The 24,823-nt window shown below is 36.3% G+C and overlaps 1 long non-coding RNA gene and 1 pseudogene across 2 annotated transcripts; both read left to right on the forward strand.

Moving 5' to 3' along the window:
• The first annotated feature begins 1,212 nt into the window (after positions 1-1,212).
• LOC141365247 (cytosolic phospholipase A2 beta-like) lies at positions 1,213-13,783 on the forward strand (annotated as a pseudogene).
• Positions 13,784-18,986: 5,203 nt separating this feature from the next.
• On the forward strand, positions 18,987-21,566 carry LOC141365244 (uncharacterized). 2 transcript variants are annotated; one of them, XR_012370442.1, is made up of 4 exons: positions 18,987-19,169; positions 19,677-19,971; positions 20,382-20,482; positions 20,865-21,566. It is a non-coding gene; the product is annotated as an uncharacterized lncRNA (long non-coding RNA). The 2 variants fall into 2 exon arrangements; XR_012370441.1 differs by lacking the exon at positions 18,987-19,169 and having other exon boundaries at positions 19,189-19,971; positions 20,865-21,179.
• The last annotated feature ends 3,257 nt before the right edge of the window (positions 21,567-24,823 follow it).

The following is a 24,823-nucleotide window of genomic DNA, read 5'->3' on the forward strand; positions in this document are numbered from 1 at the left end:
ATATATATTTTTTCATCCATTTTAAACTGTGTAAACAACAGGTTTACTAGTAACATTGCATGTAAATAACACAACTAAATGTAAGTAGGCCTAACTAAGAATGAGCAGTTTTTAAATGTCTTCATTGGCTTCGTTGGTGCTTTTTCTGCTCCACCTGCAAAAAATATATATTTTTTAGATAATACTAGTTTGGTAAATTATTTAAGAATTGATTAATTTTGCATACTACCTGAACTACCCCTCAATGTAAACTATATGTGTCTATATGTGTTTCATGCAGAGGCCTCTTATTGGCTGCAATTTAGAGGGATGCATGCCTTGCATGAGGAAAATTACCTACATTTCTTGGTTCTAATACACCACTGCACTGTCACAAAAAATTTAATCTTCATCACTTTTCTCAAAATCTGAAGAATTCATTGGTATTGGCTCTATAACTCATATTCCCTATCATTCCTTATACCATAAAATCAGCTGTTGTGAAGCCGCGAAAGAAAATATCCAGTTAAAATGCTAAGATGCAGTCACCTAAATATACGAATATCAGTTTAACCTGCAAATTTGATCATTTATTACAATTTTTCAACTCAAAATACAAAGATAGGCAATATTGTGGTTAATCCCTTTTTTATACCCTAATCAGGCAATGTATCTCAGGGGATACGTATATTTAAAAATGTGCTAAATAACAATATAAACAACATATAACCGAATTTTCTTCTTCAGCACCTTAAGACAATGTTCACAATTAATATTAGCAGTATTAATATTTTTTTTAAAGAAGAAAAGTAAGATTAATATTAATTTTCTTACCACAAAATCTGACTGTCCTGCAAAACCGGTGGCCATGTTGGATTTAGGTCGGGCTGACCAATCAATAAAATAAACTTGAAGCAAATAATGTTACCCACATATTCAAGACAGACCAAGGTTTGATAACTGATAGAAGGATTTGGTTGAAAAATCTTTTTTATGCCCCAAACAAGACACTGAAGAGAGTGTATCCCGTGGTGCACATTGCCTGTTTAAGGGTTAAACTGTCAAAAACTACACTGTACCATATATTACACCCAAAATTAACCCAACATTTTTTACAGTGTTTGTTTTGTGTAATACAAACATTTGAACATTTGGATAAAAGTTTCTGCCAAATGCAAATGTAACTGTGGAGACTTAGTGCACTGCCCAAACTGTATACAATGAGTTGATATCATCATTTACACAGTCACTGTAAGCAAATAGACATCCATATAAAAAGTTTTGTGGTTGGTTTTCTAAGACATGAGATGAGGACTAATTCTACGAATGTATGATACAGTATGACGAGGGAAAACTAGCTTGTCAAGCTGTCAACATTCAACATTTTGCAAAGTTTGCCATATATTGTGGCACGCTACTCAACATCACCAGTTGCTGGTTCAAGAGATATCTGGATCCAACGATGCTCAAGGTGAGCTACTGATGTTTTTTTCTCTGAAATAAAAGTATTTATTCTGATAGATAAATCTTTGCACTATTGCAAAAGCTCTCTCAACCATGGGAATTATAATTACTGTAAACAATGTAAATCATTTGATTCATAATGTGAATAACACATCAAACATAAAAATCTCTAAACTGCTTATTTTTGTGTATTTGTTCAACAGAAAGAAGTCAAGCCTTACTGGAATCTTTCAGTCAAGGTTTTAAATGGGAATATCAAAATGACATGCGACTACTGTAAGTCAGGAGGCCTATTTTATCACCATCCAAACAACAACATATTAACTTCATTTTTGTTGCCTTTACTTTATTTTTGAAAAATGCTATTACAACAGGTTTAAACTTATGTGTTTACAGTTTTCAGCTGTGCGATCATTTCGACTCGCTCTGTGTTTGTGAGAGACCTTGTGCTTTATGTTGCTTCTTCACTTTCACTTTTAAAAAAACCTTTAAGCCGCTTCAGCTTACTTTATGTAAGCAAGTGAAAGAAAATGTAAGGGTTTAAATCTTCTTGCCAACACCCTTCTAAGCCTATCCCAATTTTTTCTTAGTTTCTGAAGCTGACTGCTATGTTATCTTGAACTTACCCACGGCATCTGCCCGTACATATCGCACCAAGACGATTGATAATAGCAACACACCTGTATGGAATGAAACCTTTTACTTCAGGTTGCAGAGCAATGTCAAGGTAAACTAACAGGCAGCTGTCTGTATCTGTTCTCATGTCTGGTGGAATCCCATCTGTAAATTTCAAGCAAAAAAATGGTTCTTCTGTGTAATCATGAAGCACCTATTTTGAAAGTACATTCCTCTTTAAGATGCACATTGAGTCCTTGAGTTTAATGTCAATTTTTTTTCTCCACTACACAGAATATTCTGGAGTTCCAAGTCTATGATTATGACCCATATATGAGAGATGATCTTATTGGCACTGTCCTGTTTGACATTGATAACCTCACACCAGAGAAAAAGGATAATTTTTTATTAATTTTAAATGATACAGTGAGTGCTGTGGAGACATCATGGCATACAATTGAAAAGAAAACTTCAATGATATTTCACATATGTATATGTTTCACCTTTTCTCATAGACCAAAGATGAGCTGTGGGTGGAGTTTGAGATGACAAAGAGGTAAGGACTGCCTTTAATTGGATTTTATTTGCAAAATGAGTGGTGTTTCACAGCTTGCACAGTGCAATTTTGGAGCAGTGCCCTGTTTTTCTCTATAAACATGCACATAAATATAACTATAAGTGGTCTTGCCTCTGTCTGCCCATTGCAGCTCTGATGTGCCGAGCCCATGCATGTCTAATGGGGTGTTGGTGGTAAGAACCCATATTGCAGTTTTATTACCTGTTTCAAGTGTTACAGAATCCTTACAATAATAGTGCTTTTATAAGACATATTGTCCTGCGGATCAAGTGGAAGGGTAGTTTACCCTAAAAACTTGACACATCAGTTTACACATCAGTTTACAGTTTTTAATACTATATACACATTTCCTGTATTTTCTGGATGTATTCTATTAAAGAGACTGAGAAACAATTATACTTTATCACTATAACATTGCAAAAACAACAAATCTAATTCTGGCATGGTGGCATAAGACTATATATATATATTCAAATGCAATGTTACAGCTCTTAAACTGTAAATGTGTCATTTGTGTGACATCAACTATAAGTACTTAGTTTCAATATATACCACACCACTAACATTTTCAAGTACCAAAAGTATATAGATAATCTTATAAGCTTTATGTTGTCCTGTGAAACTAGGCAGGTCCTTTTTGTGAGCTGACGGTGGGGGTAGACAAGCTTCTTAAGAACTCTGGAGGTAAATGCAAATATTTGCATGCAAACTATGCAAATATTTTGACATAAATTATTCAACCAATATATAAATGACTAGGTATTTGTTAGTCTAAAGACAATGTAATAGAAAAAAGCAAACGTTTTGAACTCTATTAAAAAATGATATTCAAAGCATACTCACTGAATAAAAATGAACAAGATGGATGACGTTAACAGAGCATTTTTCACTTTAATGATACAATTCTAGGTTTAAGTGAATCTTTGTTTTGTAACCTTCAGCGATACGTAATATGGTGTTGAACCTGAAAGGGGCATATAAAGAGGATCATGTCATCTCACAAGAGGAGAATCAGAAATTCTTTAAGACATTATGTTACTACATCAACCGAAACCTGGAAACGGAACTTAAACTAACAGGTGTAATCTTTGGTGAAAATGTACGTCATTGACCTCAACAGGCATTGCTTACACATGTGACAATTGTGGGAAGTGCCCTCATGTATTTTTCATTTTTGCTGCCATAAGTAATAACAGTAATAATGCATTGTTTACATTTATTATTTTGCTTTAAACAGCAGCCTGGAATAAGTATGCAAGACTCAGTATGTGAAATTATTTTTTAAAAATGTTCCAACTTTAAAGTTTTGTTCTTGTTCTGCACTTCTTGTTGTGTTGTTTGTCCAGTCTGAGAAAAATCAAAAAAGTAAAGACACTGAGACTTCTATCCCTTTAAAAGCACTACCACCCAATTACCAAGTTACAGTGTCTTTTCCCCTGGCAAAGGTGAGAACGTCTTGGTTACGTATGTAACCCTCGTTCCCTGAAGAAAGGGAACGGAGACGTCACGTCGTGACCGGCAAATTGGGAACTCGCTAGAGAGACCAATCTACTTCGAGAACTACTGAAACGCCAAAAACTTGGCTTGCAGGTATTCGCATAATGCTGGCGCCGCCTGCCATGTGCGTATATAAGCAGCAGGTGCAGAATACCAAATTCAATTCAATTCAATTTTATTTATATAGCGCTTTTCACAAGTGTTTATTGTTGCAAAGCAGCTTTACATGAGTAGATGTAAAGGAGAACACAGAAAATCAATAAATATTATAAGCAGTAGAATATAGCGGCTAAAGTTAAACCGTACAAGCAAGCGTATTAATAATGTAACGTATACAGTAAAGTGCTAAGTTAAGCCAAAGTTGGCTGACTCTCCCTGGGACGAAAAACCCCCTGGGAGAAAACCCGGTGGGAAAAACTCCTAAAAGGACAAAAACCCTTGGGAGAAATGTATATATTTATATATATATATAGATACGGTAGGGATAGAAGCGGTAAGCGGATTAAACTGGTTCAGCTGGTGGTCGTTAGCTATTTTTGCTGAGAAAGCCGAGCATCAATGCCCGGCCGGTAATCAGCAGTGGAACAGCAAAATGTGGCGAAGGGACGTGACGTCTCCGATCCCTTCCTTCAGGGAACGAGGGTTACATACATAACCGAGACGTTCCCTTTCAGTCGGTCACTACGACGTCACATCATGACCGATGAATTGGGAATCCTTACCAAAGCGCCTCTGAAGCTGACCCTTCCAGTGCCTGAATAAAACCCTCCGAATCCACTAAGGAGATGGAGAATAGGATTTAACGCAGAAGGCCGGTCACTACTTGTTCCTTAACCCCTGAAAGGGAACCAGCAACTGGGAAATGACCTGACTGAGCGGAGTAGGAGCGCTGCGGAAGCCACCCCCTGATGGGGTAAATGGGTGGTACATAATAAAAAACGGATGGTCGAATAATAGACAGTAATAAGACATATTGGGAGACGCAGAGCGGGCTCTGCTGAGGGAAAACGTGGGCTAGTAGGATTATACCCACGGAAAATACTCACAAGGGCAAAACTTCAGCAAATGGTGTACTCCGTCAGAGCAGGGTAGCTTCTCAGTAGCAGATACTGGCCGTTTCTCAATGTCAAGGATACTTCCTTGGCAGGAATAGTCCTTACAAGTCACTTCCTTCAGAGGCTAGGCGAGGCTCCTCTTAAGCATTCGGAGAACACGTAAATGGAACAGGCTAGCAAGTGCACATCATTGCGTCAATGAAAAGTATGCTATCGTCCCTGCGCGCATAGGATTGTGGGTGATTTCAGCGATACACATATGCATCCTTTCCTGTATATGGGATATTTCTCGAACTAATTTCTCAGCTGAAATTCCGAGGATCCTGACATTGGAACAGTCCTTCGACGGATCCTACCTTGACATTGAGAAATGGCTACTGCCAGCTTTCGAAGCGAATAAAGCTAATTTGGTATTCTGCACCTGCTGCTTATATAGAGGGGTTGCAAGTTTACAAACATTGCAGGGTGCGCGCGCATCCAGGAGGCAGAAAGCCCGATTGGTGAGCTGATCTGCTACTGCAACAACCTTAATTATTGAAGCGTTCTTTATTGTTTGTATATAAATAATACTTGATTTTAGTTGGATCTGTTTTTCTGTCTTTATTTTTGCAGTGTTACTGTGATACATGTATGAATTATAATGTTATAATTTTAATGCTAGTAACGTAATAGTCGCATCTACTGGTATGTTAACATCAGGCACCCAGCACTGACTCTGTTGGTACTATTTTCCACGCAAAAATTCCTTGGCATTTTGACTTACAGACACCGCTACTAGCATACAACACAATGCACGTCTCTTCTTTCTGCCTCTCGGTTGCGCGCGCAACCAGTTAGTGACGTCGCCGTGCAACCCGTCTATACGGACCTGGTGGGGCGGCGCCGGCATTATGCAAATACCTGCATGCCAAGATCATTGGCGTTTTAGTAGTTCTCGAAGTAGATTGGTCTCTCTAGCGAGTTCTCAATTTGTCAGTCACAACGTGACATCGTAGTGACTGACTGAAAGGGAACTAGCATTGTTTATATTTGTGGACATACTGTATGTGTATTTGTGTGCATATAAACAAACCTTTCTAAAATGGAAATGTTTTAAAAAGGAAAAACTTGATGTGGAGCTGAAAGCAGACGATCGGTAACAAACCTTAAATTAATAATATTAATGAATTATGTTATTTAGTTGTAAAACAATGTGATACCAGACTTTGTTACAGTATCTTTTAGTTTCAATCCATCCTGTTCTTATATTTATAAGGTTTATGTGTGTTATAGTTTTACTGAAGAGCTCGATGTACGTCTGGATTTTGATATCCCGAAGGAAGAAAAGAATTTTCTGGTAAAACGGAGTAAAGTTGTATCACAGGCACTTCAGAAAGTTCTGAATCTCACCACTACACCTGAACCCAGCAAGGTATTACAAAGTATTCAAATACTTTATACAGGCCTACAGTATACAGTATATATTTATTAAGTAGTGTAACTTTATTATAAACCTTTCATAATCTCACTCTTACACACATCATTGAACTTCTCAAACATGCTCAAAAGTAATGTTTTCAGAGCATGTAGTTTAGAACATGGAGTGAAGAATGCCATAGGAAACTCATGGACTGATTGATGAAAAAGTTTACCCAATACCACTGTAAGCTGCTTTGAATTAAAGATTTATGTCAAATGCATTTATTTAGATGGCTTTAAAGGTGTAAAGTGCAGCATTTCTATTTAAACTCAATCCCATGACATTAGAAAACCCAATGCCCCCTGTCCCATTTACTTTGGAAAGCCCAATTGTATTGCACGTTTGGTCTGATTAGTCTGATGTGATTGTGATTAATGTTTGTGTTTGACTCCTAAGGTTCCTGTTATAGCTGTGGTGTCTTCAGGAGGTGGGACTCGAGCAATGACGGGCACCTATGGAGCTCTTAGAGGTCTGCAGAAGCTCCAACTCCTTGATGCTGTCAGCTACATCACAGGGCTTTCTGGCTCCACCTGGTAAGCTACATGCACAACAACAATGTGCAGGTTAAAAAGCTGAAAACATACATTGTAAAATAAAGATTGCTAAAAAGATATCTATAATGGATTATAAGATTATTTTTTAAATAAAAGAAGCCAATGGGTCACCCTGATATGATTCAGTAATATGAATTTCAGTTTTTCTAAATAATTAAATTGAACCACTATAACAACACTCTGGCAGATCTGTTGTTAAGAACCTTTTTCTCTGTTTTTCAGGGTTTTAGCTTCTCTTTATGGCGACCCTAACTGGTCTAAAAGTGACATCATTAAGTTCATAGAGTCTTCAAGGAAAGAAATCTCTAAAAGTACATTCAGTATATTTTCCCATGAGCAGCTGTTGTACTACAAAAAGAAGATGGAGGAAAGAGGAAAAGAAGGGCATACCGTCTCTCTTATTGACATGTGGGGTCTAGCTATAGAGTATCTTATTCAAGGACAGGTACTGAATAAAGAAAGATTATTTTGTAGCTATGTTGAAATATGATCTTGGATAGCAATAGTTTTTGAATTGGGGCATTATCTAAAGTGTTAAATGTGTAAATGGCAGCAGTGTTGGGAAAGTTCACTTTCTACATGAACTAGTTCAGTTCACAGTTCACAAATTTTAAAATGAACTAGTTCAGTTCATAGTTCATATTTCCAAATTTTGAACTAGTTCACAGTTCCAAAAATGAACTAATTTATAGTTCTTTTCCCCCATATTATTTTAAAAAAAAATATTGCCATTATAGCCCATATAGAACCACAGACAGGAATTATTTTATCAGTTTTAACACTGAAGCATCAGATTTCATCTTCATATCCAACTTTAAACCCTTATCCAACCAGGGTTTACGAGCATTGACTGTCTTTTAATTTTTGTATTTGCTTGCACATACCTTGAAAGGCTAGCCACGTGCTTCAAGGGGGTTTTCCGGGCGAGAAATATGAACTAGTTCATGAACTTTCGTTCAATGAAATCGTTCAGGCACAACACTGAATGGCAGTGATAAAGTAAACAAGTCTATTACATCTATAAGAATGAGTTAGAGTGAAAATAACTACTGTAGATAAATTAATACATTTCTTTCATAGAAACCCTTCAGTACACTGACAGAAATGCAAAAGGCAGTGTCAGAAGGCCAGAACCCTTTACCCATCTTTACAGCTGTTAATATGAAGGACGGCAATTCAGAATGTGCAGCAGAGGCTGGTATGTACTGTACTATATTATATACTGTACAATGTATTGTAACATTTGAATTAAGGTATACAGTAGATACACTAAAAAAAAAAATTGTCGTTCTGTTTGTAGTCTGTATAAAAGTAACCATCAAATTTGGCAGGTGATTCTATAGAAAGCGACATATAGTGTGTAATTTATACATTTTTCCAGTATGTGTATATGAAACCATGACTTGAGCACTGCCAGCACACCCAGTTCACTAATATAATCTACTGGAACATTCTGACTTGAATGGGATTGTATTTAAAGTACTGTACCTACAGTATAGTATTTTTTAACCCAGTGCCCATTTGTTTGTTTTTTATATATTTAGAATGGTGTGAGTTCACCCCTTATGAAGTTGGCATTTCTAAGTATGGTGGGTTTGTACCTGCTCAGAACTTTGGGAGTGAATATTATCTTGGTCACCTTGTCAAGAAACTTCCTGAAACTGGGGTGTCCTTTCTGTTGGGTGAGTTTGAATGTGTACATAACTTAACTGTGGTTTATAACAGCTGACCTCAGTTTCTCTAGCCACAATGAGGGCTGATTACTGCAACACCCGGTTTGCAATCAAGAAATTACTTAAATAGGACCTGCCTGACAAACTAAAGTAGACCAAAAGATCCTCAAAAGCTACTCATCATGTTGAGATCCAAAGAAATTCAGGAACAAATAAGAAAGAAATTGAGATCTATTACTATGGAAAATGTTATGAAGCTCCAGTGAATCACAGTTAGAGCCATTATCCACAAATGGCAAAAACACAGAACAGTGGAACAGCAACACCTCATCCAAGAAGACCCCACAACAACATTCAAAGAACTGCAGGCCTTACTTGCCTCAGTTAAGGTCAGTGTTCATGAATCCACCATAAGAGAAAGAGACAAGGCATAAATGGCCAGCATGGCAGAGTTCCAAGACGAAAACCACTGCTGAACAAAAAGAACATAAAGGCTTGTTTCAGTTTTGCCAGTTGTGCATCTTGATCATCCCCAAATTTTTTTGGGAAAATACTCTGTGGACTGATGAGACAAAATTGTACATTTTTGGAAGGTAATGTCTCAGTAACACAACATTTCAGAGAAAGAAGATCATACCAACAGCAAAATATGGTGGTGGTAGTGTGATGGTCTTGGGCTTTTGCTGCTTCAAGACCTGGAAGACTTGCTGTGATAAATGGAACTATGAATTTAGCTGTCTACCAAAAAATCCTGAAGGACAATGTTTGGCCATCTGTTCATGACCTCAAGTTAAAGCAAACTTGGGTTCTGCAGCAGGACAATGATCCAAAACACACCAGCAAGTCCACCTGAATGGCTGAAGAAAACAAAATGAGGACTCTGGAGTGGCCTAGTCAATGTCCTGACCTCAATCCTACCTTAAACCTGGAAAAGGCGGTTCATGTTCGAAAACCCTCCAATGTGGCTGAATTATAGCAATTCTGCAAAGATGAGTTGGCCACAATTCCTCCACAGCACTATAACAGACTCATTGCAAGTTATTGCAAATGCTTGATTGCAATTGTTGCTGCTAATGGGGCAAGCACTTTTTCACACAAGGCCATTTGGGTTTGGATTTTGTTTTCTTTTCACAATAAAAACTTCATTTAAAAACTGCATGTTGTGTTATCTACACTGTGAATGTATAAATATGCACATAAATGTATGTTTTTGCACATGTAGGAATATGGAGCAGTGTTTTCTCTCTGAATCTGACAAATATCTGGGATGCCGCAACTGGCATCACCCCCTCATGGAGCCCAGAGGCTGAAAAGGAAGGGAGTAACACAAGTAAGAATTTGTAATTGAGTATTAGGTAGGTTTAATTTACAATTAGCTGCCATGCCAACCAAAAATATTTACAAATTCAGATTTCAGGATAATACATGTTATATTTCAGTTGTTCATGATTATTTACAGTGAGTTAATGATTATGTATCAATTATCTGTCACTCTGCATCTTTTAAAGAGACTGATAATAAGCCAAAAACAATCAGCACGTCTGTGGTGAGCCCAGTGGCCGACTCAGCTAAAATGGTGAGCAGTTTTATGAACAGTCGCCCAATCATCAGCCAGATGTCCAACTTCCTGAGGGGTCTGCAGCTACACCGGGATTACAGCCAGAACTCTGCCTTCGTCGCATGGAAAGGTCAAGAGCATACATATCACTGAACACAAGTGTTAAAGTATTTAAGTCCCATGTTAAAAACAATATTTGAGGAATAAAGTACTAATATTTTGAGAATGATCTTATTAGAGATGTTTAACAAAAATTGAGTTAATTCTATGCAAATAAACAATAATTTGGTAACATTTTGAAGTGAATAAAGCCAATGGATTGTAAGCTTTACTTGGAAAGTGACTTCTGCATATATTTCAGTTATGTTTGCTTCATAAAGGTTCTGAATATGTTTGCTTTATCATTTTTTACAACTGATGCCCACATAACAGTGTAATTAATTTTTGCACAAAGAAATTACCCAGCTGGAGTCTTTGCTTACACTAATCCATTACATTCAAAGCAGACTGATGAGTTGTCATTAATTACCAGTTATTAAGCACTCATAGATTTACTATAATTATTTAATAATACAGTGAAGTTGCAGCATGTCTGTTAAATGATGTAAATGCCATTTAGTGCTGTCTGGCATTACATGAAATATAATTTTTTTGCACCTGGAAATCGGATTCTGTTTTGGCCAGACTCACGGAAAGTCGTGTTATAGTCATGCAAAATTTTATTCATTTATTCGTTTCCATGGCACGAAATTCAAATTTTTTTGTGCCTTGATCACGAATGTTTTTTATTCTTGCCTTGAGCACAAATGTCTTTTTCGTGTCACTCACACACATTTCTAGTTTCTGGTCCGTTGCACAACTTTCTTTTTTGTTTCTTTTTATGTATTGTTTTCTCATTGTTTTTTCCTATTTCTTACCATTATCCCCTGGGATTGGGGTTAGAATCACTTTCTGTTACATGTTTAGACATCCTAACCAAAACTTCAACTCTAACTCCAACTGCAGGCAAGAATAGTTTTAAAAGCGAAAAAGAAATGTAGAAACCAATACATAACAGTACATCCTAACCCAAATCTAACCCCAACCCCAAGCAACAATGATATAGAGATGGGGGAAAAATTAGAAGACGATAAGGTGACACGAGGAAGAGTTGTGCCACAGACCCGACAAACTATTTATAGAAATTTGTGTGGGTGACACGAAAAAGACATTCATGCTCAAGGCACGAAAAGCTGAATGTCAAGGTCAGGGGATGGATGAACCCAATTGCAGACAATGTCGGGGAAAACAGAAAGGACTTTATTAACTGACATAAAACAAAAACCCACGAGGGGGTACACGACATGAAACACGGTATGCAGACAGATAACACTAAACTTGACAAGATAACTTGATTGGAAAACCACATGAACACAAGAACAATACAAAATGAACCTGCACAGGACTAAGGACACAATGACATTATATAGAAAAAATCAAACAAGATAACAAGGGGGAACAGGTTATGGGAGAAAATGATTAATAATACACTCAAAAGAAATGGGTTGTTTTTAACCCCGGGCTGGGTAACTATAGGACAGAACACATTTCTGGGTTAGAGTGACTAAAATAATGGGTTGTTTTGGCCCGGAGATGTGTTCTGTGCTGTGGTTGCCCAGCCCTGGGTTAAATATTTTTTTAGAGTGTTAGCAGGAGAACGAGGGGGTGGGGACAAGAGACTAGACATCGGAGGCACATGACCCAATAAACAAGGCCATGAACCTCCACATAGAGCATGGGACTGCCAGAACCCTGCCATCATGACTAGATATAAATACAAAACAAGACTCCTTGGCAGCATCCTGACACTGAATTTCGTGCCATGGACACAAACAAAATTAATCACATTTTTTTGTCACTATAACACGGCTTTTTGTGAGATCATGTTGGTTTTGGCATACAGTAGTCTAACACAACCTTACTGGTTTATTTGCAGAAAAACATGCAGATGCCTTTCCTAACACAATGACTCCAGTGGATTCCCTGCTTAGCTTAGTTGATGGTGGATTTGCCATAAATTCAGGATTCATCCCAGTGTTAGGCTCTCAAAGACATGCAGATGTCATTCTTTCTTTAAACTACTCCTGGGACCAAGACCAGTTTAAAGTAAGTGATAGCTGTAAGCTTGGTAAATGTTTGGTTTAAGATAAAATATGAAAATGCAATATTTGTTTGTTGTTAATGTTTTGTAATGTTTGAATGTACCCTCCAGGTCCTGAAGCAAACGTATGACTACTGTACTGATCGCAAGATTCCATTTCCAAAGATTGATTTCAAAAAGGTGGAGTCAGAGCCGATACAGGAAGTTTATGTGTTTGAGGATCAAGAAAATCCAGAGGCTCCAATAGTGATTCACTTTCCCTTTGTCAACATCACATACAAACAATTCAAAGCTCCAGGTAAGGACTGCCAACACTTTGGGCATCCCATCCAGATTCATAATACAGCTTTTGTGAGGCAGCACTAAATTGATATTCCTCAAACTTTCTGATTAAGGCCTTGCTCAAAAACCCCTCTGCAATAAGTATAATAATCATGTGTTTGATGCAGGTGTGAAAAGAGTTGGTGAAAAGGAACTGAAGGCGGGAGATGTTAATGTTAACCTCACTGGTGACTCCTCCCCTTACATCACTCACAAAGTTACATACACACCGGAGGACTACGACAAGTTAATTAACCTCACTTCCTACAACATCCTAAACAACAAAGATGTCATTTTGAAAATGCTGAACCAAGCAGTTAAGAGAAAATCCAAATAAAAAGGTCATGTCCTTCAATGAAGCTGGCTAGCAAAATCACAAAAGTCATATGAACAGTGATCTGGATCTTTTTAGTATTTGCTTTTAAATGTCCATCCAGAAAAAGTAATTTAATCCCTCACTATGTCAACAGTGTTTAAATGTATTGAAGGGGCCATGGCATGAACATTTTGGCTTTGCCACTTTGTAGGTGTGAGCAAAAATTTGGTCATTGAAATATGGCTCTCTTTATGATGTCACAAGGAGATCTTATTATAATAATACCACCCATTAATCTGCACTATCCAACCACAGCACTGCCATTAAGTCAAGAGAGAAAGAGAGAGAGAGAAAAAATAATTGACAGCAAAATTGAGTTTGAATTGCATTAAACCATCATTGTGATCAGTGTTTGCACTTCATCCGTTAATTTGCATGTTAAAGGACACACTCAAAACTACACATTTTTGCTCGCACCTACAGAGTGGCAGGGCTGAAGTTTTTATGCCATGGCCCCTTTAAATGTTTTTTTGCCATATGACAGTGTATGCATATACGGTTTATTGATGTTAACACCTAAATAAAAATAAGTGCGTTGGTCAATTTATATTGTTTTGTTGGGAGTCCATTGAGAAGTCCTATTATTTTTCATAAGAGTTTTTTAAGGTTTTAGGGCCTTAAACATGCAAAAAAAACCCTCTTGAAAATCGGCACACACGTCAAAATTGTTGGCCATTAGAACCAGGCTAATGCTGGCACCTGGGCATGGCAAGGACAGGCATGTCGCAACAAGCCAAGCAAACAAAGCAAACAGACAACGACTGGTTAAGAATAAAATGCAAACGACAAACTGTGTGAGCACCCCATTAATAGTCAATGCAGTAAAGTGCAATGACACTGTTATCGGGATCCCCCTCAAGGGGGCCCCTCTCAGTAGTCGCTGACAGCAGCCAGCAAACCACTTGTAAATGATCCAGCAAGGCCTAGAGGAAGCATGTTAAGTCTTTTTTAATGGTTTTAAACTGTCAAAAACTAAACTGTATCATATGCTACACCCAAAAATAACCCAGCATTTTACAGTGTATGTTTTGTGTAATACAAACATTTGAACATTTGGATAAAAGTGTCTGCCAAAATGCAAATGTAACTGTGGAGACTTTAATGCACTGCCCAAACTGTATGAGTTACTGACTATTACTGACTGTAATAGTTGTGTAATGGCTAATCCATGAGTTCTATAAATTTTCTTAATACTAAAATAGTTTGTTTCTTCTCATGCGGTTTTACTTGCAGAGAAAAGTAGTTACATTTGTATTTGCAGAGGTGTAAAGAGTATCTGAAAGCCATACTTGAGTAAAAGTACAGATACTATACTGTAAACATTACTCCACTACAAGTTGCAAGTCACCAATTTAAATACGACTTGAGTAAAAGTTTTAAAGTAACCCAATTTAAAAGTACTTAAGTATTTTACTCGTACTAAATGTTGGCTCAAAGATGCACTAGTCCTCAACACAAAGGGATATTGTAGGTCAGTGAAAAACAAGAAAGTTTATTCATGAGAAACAACTCAAACAGAAATCAAACAACTCAATATTTTGACATGGCAGAACAAACATAAATTAAACATAGTCATAGTCTTTTGACTTAAATTTAATTAAGTTTTAGTCATATTTTAGTCATCTGAATTGATTTAGTTGTAGTCTAGTTTTAGTCAACTAAATGCCATGACATTTTAGTCGAGGAAATCTACATTAAATTAAATTTAAACCCTTTTTAGTATAGTGTCATTAGGGCTTTTCACACCTGAAATTGTTAACCCTGCCCACCCAGCACAAGACGTCATTTAGACGTTGTTTTTTGGGCTAAATCACGTCGGCCCGTCATGACCTTCGTTTAGTCCAAAAAACGACGTTGAAAACTGGTCTTTGTTTGGTCCGTCCAATTCAGTCCAAATTTAGCCTAAAATTAGACGTCTTTTTCGGACCACTTTTCAACGTGTCTCCATTCAATAATAATCCTGACAAAATATGCATGAATGTATAAATACTGAGCACATTGAACGATAATGGAACACATGCTTTGTTTAAAGTCTATTAATATTTCTGTTTATTTTAATTAAATAAACATGTTAAATGTGCTCTAAACAGGTCATTTCGGTCCTGTACAGCACTGATAGAAGCACTTCATTTTCATCTTTTAACAAATATCTTTATTTTCTTTTAATATGATATTATTGGCAGAGGCGCGCGTCCGTCTCGTGCTTTGTGATCACGTGATTATTCAACGGGGAGACGCGCGTCCTGGATTTATCGATTTTCTCCTCAGACAAGTGTTTCTGTTTTGTGGTCGATTCTGGGGTAAGTTTCCTTAAATTCGTGGTTACTTTATTGAAATTAGTTCACATGGATGTTAATTCAGTTGTCAGTATATGTCGATACGACTAATAAATGATCAATTTGAATGTTTATCGTTTGTTAGTAATGTTAGCTCGAGCGCTGTCAGCTTGACTGAGCTCGTCGCGCAGGTGACGAGCAGGTCAGTTTATAGAAATCTTTTATTTGTCTTTATATCTTCTATATAATCGTGTTATGCTTGTTTTTAAATGTACTGTAAATTGTTTAGTTAATTATAATGCAAGTTTACTCCAAGTATTGTAGTGTGGGCTTTTTTCAGCTTACGGCTAACAGTTAGCCTGATTGAGCGTGGCACAGCTGTGAGCTAGCAGTTAACGTTAATGGATATTTGTTTTATATCTTTTATAAAAACGTGTTGTGCTTTTTTCTTAAATGTATTAAACAAATTATATCGCAAGTTTACTCCATGTATTGCAATGTATGTGTGCTTTGTTCAGCTCCCTATCAAAATTACGTTAACTAGTCTACTTTAAAATGTTAAAAGGCCATTCTGAATAAATAACTGTTGTATATTTATTGTTACTTCTTTCAGATCATTTTCTTGGTGTGTCTTGATGTTTCAGGGTCCCCGCGGGTCCTTAAAAAGTCTTAAAACGTCTTAAATAAAATTTTCGATTTTTAAGTAGGCATGTTGCTAACTCCGCTGTCGCGGCTGACGTTTTGGTTCCACTCAGCGAAACTCAAGATTTTCTCAGGCGGCGCGCGGTGCTGTTGAAAATAATGCTTCTGTTGGTTTGTTGATGGCGAAATTTCTGAGTTTTTATTGTTAACACCACCGGAAGAACCATAGGTACCTTCTCGTTTTCAGTCACAACCTTTCATGTTTAACCACTGGCCGTGCGAGCTCGCCAAAGTCGGTTGTTTGAAAAATAGTCGTTGTTTTTGCTGAAGTTGAGTAAAGACATTCTTGAAATTGTAAAGACATTTAGTTTAATTGCTAAACTACAAGTGAACGAAATTTTAAGAAATTTGACCGACTACCAAAGGTGGTTTTACCTCTACCAAAATCTGCTTGAATGGTAAAGAATGGGACGCAGCCGTATAGCCATGTAGATGATATCTGTATATATAGACTGAATAAAGAGTGTTATTTGGTGTAATTAGTGGTTTGTTTTTTTATATATCTGACTTTTCAGAAGTGGAATATGTAGAGGATATATCAAACAGCTTATCCTGAAAGATTCAGGTCAATATCTTAACGATTTAAAAAGTTATAGCTAAAAACTTCATAATTTTCATGATTCGGTCACACATTTTCTTGAATTTTAATGGAAAACATGGGACCAAATAAAGTGATGATTTTCGAGTTTCAAATGGCCAGTATTTTGTTATTCTTTAACCCATATACATAATCTTGGTCTCATTTAAAAGCTTTTTTCAAGCTCTTTCTATCTGAACAACTCGTTTTAGCATTTAACCATTTTGAAAATTTTAGCAACATACCTATTTTAAGGTCTTAAAATGTCTTAAAATCTGGAATTTCCACTAAGAAGGTCTTAAATTTCATATCAGACTCATCATCCAGTGTTTCCCATACATTGTTATATTTCATAGATTTTTTACATGTATTTGTAGTATTATAATTGTAATATTTAAGTATTCAAACGGCTTAATTCATTGTTTCGAGCGCTCAGCGGCGCCTCTCTCATGTGCGCGTGCTTCTCTCTCTCTCTCTCTCATGCTGCGTCGTGTGTAGCACCTCACCTCACACATGACACGTGGGGGAAGGAATTAAAAGTTGGCAGTGTTTATTCTCTCATATTTTATATATACGCGATCTACAATAATACTTTTACTTTTAAAAGCGCTTATAACACAACAAGACGAGACCCAGCAAACATTGGTCCGACCGCAACGTCGTGTCCCTGGCCAAAAATAGTTGCGGTATGACGGCACAAATCGGTGAAAATATGTAACACAGAACATTTCATAAAAATGCATTCAGATACATTTGTACATGTCTATAGTTCTATGGGGTTGCATGTATAATTGTTACTTTGACTTTTACTACGCGTGCTTCAATATTTATACCCTGTTGTGAATCGGTTGTAAGAGGACGTCACTAGGTGACGTCTTTTACACGTGCATTTATAGTCCATCATGACCCTCTATAAAAATCATAAACCTTCTATAAAGTCATTGTGAAATATGCAAATGCTGTGCTTACACCTTGGTTAATACTGCAATAATTAATTTAAGTGCAAAAAGTAGGTTTTTAAGAGGTTGTGAATAGACGTCCACTGACGTCTTTTACACGTCTAGACTAGACTAGTAGGAAAAAACAGGATAATCTTTATGAAATACACGATTTGTATACAAAGTAAATATATTAACTTTATCTTGTTTAAATAAATTATAATCAAAAAGTGCCCGGTGTGATTGCAAAGCCACACTGCATTTTAGTCATTATTCCAACCTGTTTTATTATTGAATGTATGCATATAAATGTAAAACAGATACATATCCGGTCACCATTTAGGTCTGAGTTGGATGTAATTTCAAAAACTGTGCTATTAATTTAAGAAATATAGTAATAAATCTGGGGATATTACAAAATCCCGCGATAGAACAGATTATCTCGCGAGATAGTGGTGACGTCACGCGTTCTTCCGGAAGTTCACATTCAAACACGAGGAGCGATTACGAGGGAGTTTTGTCTATATATCATTCAAAATCTACTGTTGGGTAAGTACATTGTGTATTATTTGATTATCGTGCTTAAGTTTTACTTGTTTGACACGAAGGCTCCGAAATAAACGTTGCCAGAATTGTCCACACTGAGTATTGCAATAATTAGCTAGAAGGCTAAAAGCTAACGTACTTTGAGCTTATACATGGTATAAAGTATGTTTAAGGATACAGTCAAAGTAACTTATTAATGTAGCCTCTTGAAAGTCTCTTTCAGAAAGTAAATTATCTGAAAAATCAAATAAAGATGTGCATTCTACAAACAATAAAAAAAGGTATGGAAACTGTAGATATGAATTTTTGTAAATATGACTTAAACAGTCTACACATTTGTTAATGTTCTAATGTTTCATATGTCCTTGTTTGTGCTAAAGATCAAGTTTTGTGTCCACCACACTTAGATGAGGCGTGCCCGACCCCTGACTTTGTCTACCCTACATTAAGTTGTAAGTTTTTGACTGCTTTTGCTTAATACTATGAAAAAACATGATTCTTTCAAAAATGACTTTTATATATTTTGATATGAAACTCAAAAATGTATATAAATTGTTTTGGTGTATTTTGTTTACACAGGCACACTTCATGACAGTAAACATCGGTATCACAATGGTGTGATTGATCTATACCAGGGATGGGCAACGTCGGTCCTGGTGGGCCGGTGTCCTGCAGAGTTTAGCTCCAACTTGCCTCGGCACACCTGCCTAAAAGTTTCTAGTATGCCTAGAAAGACCTTAATTGTCTGCTTCAGGTGGGTTTAATTATGGTTGGAGCTAAACTCTGCAGGACACCGGCCCTCCAGGACCGAAGTTGCCCATCCCTGATCTATACCCTAGAATAAGCTGTGACACTATGAGACGTACGTGCTACTGATGCTTTTTTTTGGTGCATTCCCACACTATACAAACACATTGCTTGGCTCCTAAGTGCATACACTTTTGCCTTTTATAATGTCATTCTCATTTTTAGGTAAAAATGTATTCCATGAGTCAGGGTTTTGCCTGAATGTCAACATAATATCCAAAAACTTTGATATAAAAAGTGATTTATTTTAATATTTTACACTACTATGTATTTTTTAAAATACATTGTGCATGTGTATGTTTATTGTACTTAATGAAATTACATGCAAGGTGTCATGCAAGATTTTACATTAGTGACAACAAAGCTAAGAGTATAAACATATTTACATTTCTCTGAATCTGAGTTAATAGTTACAAATACAGAGCTTATAATGTCTGTCATTGCTCAACCACAAAGACCTAAAAGTACAGCCAGCTGATTTCATAACTAATGCAGTATTACACTGTGAAGTGATTTACTGTTAATATTTTACACTACCATATAATTAACTCTATTTGTACAGGTGAGGTAACACAACGAAAAAATTATCGGATGGAGACTACCTGATTCTTCACCTATGGCCTCAGCTTCAAATGCAACATGTAAGAAATGCTATATGACTGTGTATTGTGCATTATGAATACATCAAATATGTTGATAACAAGGTGATCTGCGTAAGTTGTGACATAAAGAATATGTATATATATTTCCATCTATCTTTCTATAACATTATTTCAATTGTTTTCACATTTAAGTCCAGCAACTGTCTGAGTTGGTGGATATTCTGTCAGAGACTGCGTGAACAACGTTATGAACAGGTATGTATTTCTCTTGATTTGTGTAATCCTGCATAATATTTAAGGAATATATATTGATTACCACCATAATTAACCCAGCTATTTATATTACTTCAATTCAGGATTTAATCCGTCACACATCACTTGTTGAGAAGTTTTAATGTTCGTAATGACTTAAACAGTCAGCCATACTGAAAACAAGAAATCAAAACATAATTTCAGTGTAAGCCATTACTTGTCACCCAAAGTTAGGGATGAGGATATAGTTCATAGCACTTGTTACATGGTAGATGAAACAAGTGAAGTTGTGAAGTGTTAATACATAGTGTATGTTTAAACATTGTATGCAATTGCTTATTACTGTTAATTGTGATTTATTGACCTTTTAGGTTATTTGTCTAAGGTGAAGTAATCTTACATTTCTTTCACAGAATGATGTCAAATTGTCTTATAGCAAAGTTCAATATGAGGGGTGGTGGACATCTGGAAAATAAGTCTTTTAAAGGCACACCTTTGTATTATGTTATTCAAGGTAATTTGGGGAATGTTGATCTAAAAAAACTTGTTCTTGTATATTGATTGTAAGTTTCTTGTTATGCTTGATCTCTTCAGGGGACATCACAGCTCACCTGACTTTATCAGAAATATCCTGTTCATTTTTTGACACACCTAGTTAAGGGTCTTTCTCAAGGGCACCACAGTGGTTTTGTAGAGGGAGGGGACAAATGCTGTATCCCCCACAACTGATCTAACACTTATTTAAAGCAGAGCATATTTTGTACAATAATATATATAATATTAATATATCATTTTAGCTGTAGACCATAAAGATTTTGAAAGTAAGTGCATGTCATTTACCTCAAAATTTTAATTGTATTTATTTGAAAAAGAAACATATTCTTCTCTTCCTTCAGATGCTGTGAAGAGGTGGAGCCCAAATGCCACAGACTCGGAAATAGATGCAGCTATGGCAGACCACCTCAAGCACGCTCCAGGAAGAGCTGGGGGTGGTGGATACAAAAAAGCCAAACAGCTGTGATGTGTTAAAGAGAGAGTTCACCAAAAAAGGAAAATTGTTATAATTTTCTTATCCACATGTTTCAAACCTGTATACCTTTATATTTTCTGCTGAACACAAAGATTGAAGAATGTTTGTAACTTCACAACCAATTAACTGTCAATATTTTTTTTACAATTGTAGTAATGGGTTTTGGGATCTGCTTTGTTAAAAACATTCTTTCACAAATCTTTGTGTTCAGCAGAACATAGAAGGGTATACAGGTTTGAAACATGAGAGGGAATAAATTACTAAATATTAATTTTTGGGTGAACTATCCCTTTATAGAAAGTGTTTTGAAGTTGTTATTATAGTTAAATGGTTAAAAAAAATAAAAAGTGCTATATCAGAACATGCTTCTTTTTTTGTTATGGCCACAAATAATGTATTCTTTAATGTGTTTGTGAAGTACACGTGGTTAAAACGGTTTATGGACGTTCAGGTCTGACTGGACCAATTTTGAACTGATTTTGAACCTTTGTGAATATGTGTTAAACCTCAATACAATTGATTGCCTTTCACGATGTTACACAATGGGTGTATATTCATTTCATATGCATACATTTAAACTATGCAGCAACACATTTAAACATCTAGAAGACGGCACATTTAGACGTCCAGGGACGGGCAGAAAAGACGTGTAATTCACGGCCAAATGACGTCAAAGACGTCCGCTCAACTTTAATTTAGGGTATTTTTCAACCGCGATGGGACGTGACGAAGGGTCGTCTTTTCAACGGTCATAAAACGTCCACATGTTTGCTATATGAGGGCTTAAAACATATATTTAAACTATGCAGGAACACATTTAAACATCCAAAATACGGCGCATTTAGACGTCCAGGGACGTGCAGAAAAGACGTGTAATTCACGGCCAGATGACGTCAAAGACGTCGGCTCAACTTTCATTTTGGATATATTTTTCAACGCGGACGGGACGTGACGAACGGACGTCTTTTCAACGGTCATCACACGTCCAAATGTTTGTTGGGGAAGAGCAACGGTAAAGCTCTGCACTGCATGAGACACAGGTAATGTAGCCAAAATCACCTCGTAATGTTATATCAGCTCTTAAATGTAAATATATGGGGATATTGTCAGAAGCGTTTAGCTATAAATCAGGATTTAAGCAGTAAGTAACGTAGCTGGATTAAACACGAGGGTCGTGTTAACTTATTGGGTCGTGTTTAGTTACTATTTTTTAGTCAGTAACCGTATTTATATACACAGGCTCTCAAGTCTCACGCATTGACCGTGAGACCCACGCATTTCAGTCAGTTCGCACACTCACAGGCCACACCTTGTATTTATCACGCTGAGAAGTAAGAGATAAATTGCCCTGCTATATTCAATAAATGGACGAGGCGCATGGCAGTTCATTCGAGTTTAGCTGCATCCTTCGAGCGCCACAAAACCGACACGCAGATGACATCAGGGTACCGCGAGAAATCTTGCGAAGGAGGCTGATTTCAAATCGCTCTCGCGTTACTGTGATGTCATCCACTTGTCGTTTTTTTGCAGCGCCTAATGAAGTCGTTCACACAATGCATCCTACCAGGCAATCAAAAATAAACGAGAAGTTGTTTCTGGTGATGTTATCCCGCTGCTAGCACGTTCATTACTAACATGGATTTAACGGAGTGGAAGTTGGATGAGCAAGATCCGATGAATCCGGTAGATATAACCCACTTTTTAAGCATTTTGATTTCACGATTCCTGGACGAAATCCTTGCCTTTGATCAAAGACAATGAAAGCTAATATTGGGGAATAAAGCCAAATTCGTGCTAAATTATTATTGATTCAGTCAAAAACTCCAACAGCTTTGCAACCAGAAGCTTTAGTTACCTGGAATTAAGAAAAGTACTAGAGGCTTCTTAAAATATATAAAATGTAATAGAGATGCATTTCATTATTATGGCCCTTTCATCATTAAATGTTCTGCAATACTGTATGTGTACAGTAAGCTCAAGTTAAAAGAGTACAATTCTATAATCCACTTAAAGTGCTCTATTTTCATGTACTAATTTTGTACTTAGCCTAATATAGCCTACATGTTTTTGTTCTTTAGTACATTAATATGAAATATGCTAAAATGTAATTTAAAAATGTATTTAGGTACCACTTGTAGTAAATGTGAACCTATCTTTGTATGAAAGATGAGTACACGTTAACTTCAAGTGGTACATTTTTGTAATACGAGATATGTTAAATGCATTTCAGTTCATATTAATGTAATCTCAAAATAACACTGATAATGACACTTAGATGTTTTTAAGATTATCTTAAGTACTAAAGTATAAACTTTGTATTATGTACAAAACTATTTTGTGAAAATAGGGCACTTTAAAGGGAAGTGAGCCCCATTCACTTCCATAGTAGGATAAAGTATAATATGAAATTCAATGGGGCCCATTAACGGTTTGTTTACTAACATTAGGTAAAATTAAACAGTTAGCAAAAACCGGAGAATTGGGTGGGGCCGAGGGGTCACTGTTGCAAATACCCCTCTCCTGAAATCTCACTCCAAACTTTTGGTAAAACTTGAGAGCCCTGATATCCATGTCCGACAACAAAACAGATTATGTAAAAATATAATTAAGTTGTGTTAAAATACAATATAACTCAATTAACCTACTTAAGTCTTTGTCATTAATGTTAATCAAACAAACCAAGACAAAGAGAAAATCACTTCTGTAGCTCTAAAAAATTATCATATTTAATTTATACAAAGACTTTACCTAATGTGCAACTTTGTTCTTTTTATAAATGTTTGTAATTTCTTAATTTGATACTAAATTTTTCCCACCCCTTTTTTGCTGATCTGAAAAATGATCAGATCTGTGCCTCAAAAACCGTTATGTGATCTGAACCATGAGTTTTGTGATCCGTCACACCCCTATTTTGTAATGTTCTGGGCTGTCCTCCATGTCTTTTTCAAAATGCTAAGAGGGGCCAGAATTTAGAAATTAACTGAAGTACCTTAAAGGCAGATTTTTACATACACAGTCAACCATGTCAGAATTGTTAGGCGAATTAGCACTTAGTATAAAAGTTGTTGTTTCCCTGTGATGTGTCTTGAGTTTGGTTCAGGCGGGCTGTGCGGTGCTTTGCTTAAACACAAAATTCTGTGTCGTGTCGCGCTGAACATTTTCCTGTTTTTTATGATAGTCTTAAATTTTTTTTTTAGAGGACTTAAAAAGGTCTTAAAAGTCATTACATTTGCTGTTAAAAAATGTGCAGATACCCTGTGTTTCTATTGGCTAAAGAGTAAGTATTACTTTGTTCATATTTTCACAGCCACCAGAATCAGAAGTAAGTGCTCAAAAGTGAAATAGCATGTTGGTCTCTTAAATGTAATGATAAATAAAATAGGTATAACTAATGATAAAATAGGTATAACTAATGAAATAGTCACATCTCACTTTGACTTTATGTACAGTTTGCTCGAGGTCAAAACACAGCTCATTCATACAAATCAAACAGTGACATGTCTGCTTTTTTTTTATACACTGTAAAAAATTTCCCTGTAAAAAAACGGTATTATGCTGGAAGCTGTGGTTGCCAGCATTGCACTGTTAATTTACAGCGGGATACTGTTATTAGAAAAAACAGCATGATACTGTTTTGTTACCTACAGCAGTCAACTGTTATTTTAACAGCATGGTACTGTTTGTGTCACCTACAGAATACAGCTGTTATTTAATAGCATGATACTGTTTTTGTTATCTACAGCATAAAACTGTTATTAAGCATTATATACCTGTTAATTTACAGTACATATTAGTCACAACTCCATTATTTTTTAATTTAATAGC

This window comes from Misgurnus anguillicaudatus, chromosome 7 (genome assembly GCF_027580225.2).
Source record: "Misgurnus anguillicaudatus chromosome 7, ASM2758022v2, whole genome shotgun sequence".
Taxonomy (NCBI): Eukaryota; Metazoa; Chordata; class Actinopteri; order Cypriniformes; family Cobitidae; genus Misgurnus; species Misgurnus anguillicaudatus.